Genomic DNA, 2,590 nt, shown 5'->3' on the forward strand with positions numbered 1-2,590 from the left:
CTCTATTAGCCTGCAGCTCTGAGCTCTAATGAGGAGCACACAACGCTGCAGTTGTTGCTGTTGTTGTGTGTCTGTCCTGTTGTTGTGTTTCTGTCCTGTTGTTTGTCTGTCCTGTTGTGTCTCTGTCCTGTTGTTGTGTTTCTGTCCTGTTGTTTGTCTGTTCTGTTGTGTTTCTGTCCTGTTGTTGTGTTTCTGTCCTGTTGTTTGTCTGTCCTGTTGTGTGTCCGTCCTGTTGTTGTGTGTCTGTCCTGTTGTGTTTCTGTCCTGTTGTTGTTTGTCTGTCCTATTGCTGTTTGTCTGTTCTGTTGTTGTGTTTCTCTCCTGTTGTTGTGTTTCTGTCCTGTTGTGTTTCTGTCCTGTTGTGTGTCTGTCCTGTTGTTGTTTGTCTCTCCTGTTGTTGTTTGTCTGTCCTGTTGTTGTTTGTCTCTCCTGTTGTTGTATGTGTGTCCTGTTGTGTGTCTGTTCTGTTGTTGCGTGTCTGTCCTGTTGTTGTGTGTCTGTCCTGTTGTTGTGTTTCTGTCCTGTTGTGTTTCTGTCCTGTTGTGTGTCCGTCCTTTTGTTGTTTGTCTGTCCTGTTGTTGTTTGTCTCTCCTGTTGTTGTTTGTCTGTCCTGTTGTGTTTCTGTCCTGTTGTTGTGTGTCTGTCCTGTTGTTGTGTTTCTGTCCCGTTGTGTTTCTGTCCTGTTGTGTTTCTGTCCTGTTGTGTGTCCGTCCTGTTGTTGTTTGTCTCTCCTGTTGTTGTTTGTCTCTCCTGTTGTTGTTTGTCTGTCCTGTTGTGTTTCTGTCCTGTTGTTGTTTGTCTCTCCTGTTGTTGTTTGTCTCTCCTGTTGTGTGTCTGTCCTGTTGTTGTTTGTCTCTCCTGTTGTTGTGTTTCTGTCCTGTTGTTGTGTTTTTGTCCTGTTGTTGTGTTTTTGTCCTTCTACAGTTCCATCTGCTTTTCTTCATCTTGCCTGTAGGGGGCGACAGTCTCAATCATCTCTTTAAGACGTTTCTTCTTCTCGGTCAGAGAATTCATTAATTGTTGAAACTGGGAGGATCCTGTGAGGACGAGGCGGCGCCGCCTTTGGCCCGACCCGCTCCGGCTCATAACAGATGACAGCCTGCAGTGCAGCTTCAAACATTGCTGGAAACTTCTGGGCGGAGCTTCCCATGAAGGAAGAGCTTCCTGTGAGGGCGGGGCTTCTCGTGAGGGTGGGGCTCAGGATGCAGAGAGCTCTGGTCTTCCTCATGGAGAATCAAACGTCATGATCGTTCTATCGGGGATAACCCCCCGACCTCAGGTTGTCTGTAGGCCGAGCAGCGTTTTAGCCACACCCCTTACAGAGAGCTCTCATGGAATCCTCCGGGTTCTTCAGCTCAGAGAAGCTTCTACAGCCTGAAGCGTCTCCGGCTCCGCCCTCAGAGGACAGGTGTGTAGGAAGCAGGTAAGTAATGGATTCTCACCTGAGTGCTGAGTGACTGACAGGTGTGGTGACACGGAGATGACAGCATGACACACCTGGGGCATCCTCAGCCGGCAGAACATCCTGTCCCGGCTTGTTCTGATGGGTCCACACCTGGAGCAGAACCGGACCTGGAGCTTTTTCCCAGCGCTAAGCCATCCGCTGGGGGGGCGGTGGGGGGGTCTTCTACTGGTGTGCTTTTTCCCATTCATCTGGAATAGCCCCGCCCACTTTCACTGTTACGTCTTCACACTTCCTGTTTCAGAGCTTAACCAGTCAAACCAGGAGTTCATCTTACCTGTCAGGTGAGCTCAGCTGAAAGTATGCAGAGAGCGCCTCCTGGTGGTCACCACAACCGGAGCAACACCCCCCACCCCTCCCCACCACCTCCCGCCATGACCCATGGATCAGTTCAAGTTTTTCTGAGGTTACAAAATGGAAACAAAATTATTCTAATTTGAATTTTTTAAAAATTGTTTGTGAAAATCTTTTTTTCTACAAGCTGGAGGTCAGAGTTTGGTGTTTTCCATTAGCTTCAGCTTCACGTGCACACGTGTGCATGTGTGTGCACGTGGAGCAATTCTCCTGGATTCGTTCCCAGTCACACTTTTAAATGTGTCGGGATGAGAAAAGCAGCAGGAGGCGCCGGAGGAGGAGCTTCGCCATCTGCCCTCAACCTCCTCGCTGCTCCTGCTCAATTTATGAGTTTCTGGATCAGAAGTGTGAAAACCGGGTTTTAAAGACCGGCAGAACCGGAGGGAGAACAAAGAGAAGGTCGGTCAGGACAAATATCCCATAACTATCCCATTCTGCACCAAGAGCATGAAGAGAGGAGGAGCCTCAGGAAGGATCAGAGGACGGACGTTATCTATTTTATTTTATTTAACCTTTATTGATGAAGAACAAGAAATAAAATAGAATCAGAAAGAAACAATCTAAAAATAATAACCCTAAAATCAGTGCAGTGTGACAGCAGCATTTGCCCGTGCACTCTCAGCCCCGTGCACTCTCAGCCCCGTGCACTCTCAGCCCCGTGCACTCTCAGCCCCGTGCACTCTCAGCCTCGTGCACTCTCAACCCCGTGCACTCTCAGCCCCGTGCACTCTCAGCCTCTTGCGTTCATGGCAGCAGGTTGTCCACAGGTGACCC

Source organism: Oryzias melastigma, linkage group LG21 (assembly GCF_002922805.2).
Source record: "Oryzias melastigma strain HK-1 linkage group LG21, ASM292280v2, whole genome shotgun sequence".
NCBI classification, from domain to species: Eukaryota; Metazoa; Chordata; class Actinopteri; order Beloniformes; family Adrianichthyidae; genus Oryzias; species Oryzias melastigma.